Raw genomic sequence first — 682 nt, forward strand, 5'->3', positions numbered from 1 at the left:
CATCAACACTATTATTGGACCTTAATTATGGACCAAACTAAACTGGTTTGTTTATTTTCAAATAAAAAAAGTCATTTTCAAAAACAGAGAGAAGAGAATTTTAATCAAAACTAAACCGCAACACTTGACTTTCAACCACTTTCACCTAATTCGATAATGGTTCGACGTGAAAGGCATTCATCACTGGGTTTGGTTTTGGGGAGACACAAATGGGTGTCTACAAGACCTAACATGATACTAACATGATAGAAGAAAATAGGAAGCAACCTAAACATGATATTAGAAAGCAATAAAAGCATCCTAACATGATACTAGGAATCATAAAGACATCCTAACATGATACTAGAAATTAAAATAATGTAAACATGCTTTCTATAGAAATATAGCAATTAAAACAATTTACTTGGTTGACCTCGTATCTCTTTCGAATAACAAAATACACGCGTTAGTAACTTCAAGGAAAATATTAAATCAAACAATTAATTTAAATAATTATTAATCCTCAGAAATTATCAACCTTTCACGTCGAGGCGAAGGCAACTTCGAACTTGGCTAGGTGTGTCTAGAACTTGTGAATGCGGTATTGTGTTTGTAAAAGCTAGCTAGAAAGCAAGAGGGAGAAAGAAAAGCTATTGCTTGAGAGAGAGAAAGAATAGAATTGATGATGATTCTTGAATGATTG

Source organism: Chenopodium album, chromosome 17, assembly GCF_948465745.1.
Source record: "Chenopodium album chromosome 17, dcCheAlbu1.1, whole genome shotgun sequence".
NCBI lineage: Eukaryota > Viridiplantae > Streptophyta > Magnoliopsida > Caryophyllales > Amaranthaceae > Chenopodium > Chenopodium album.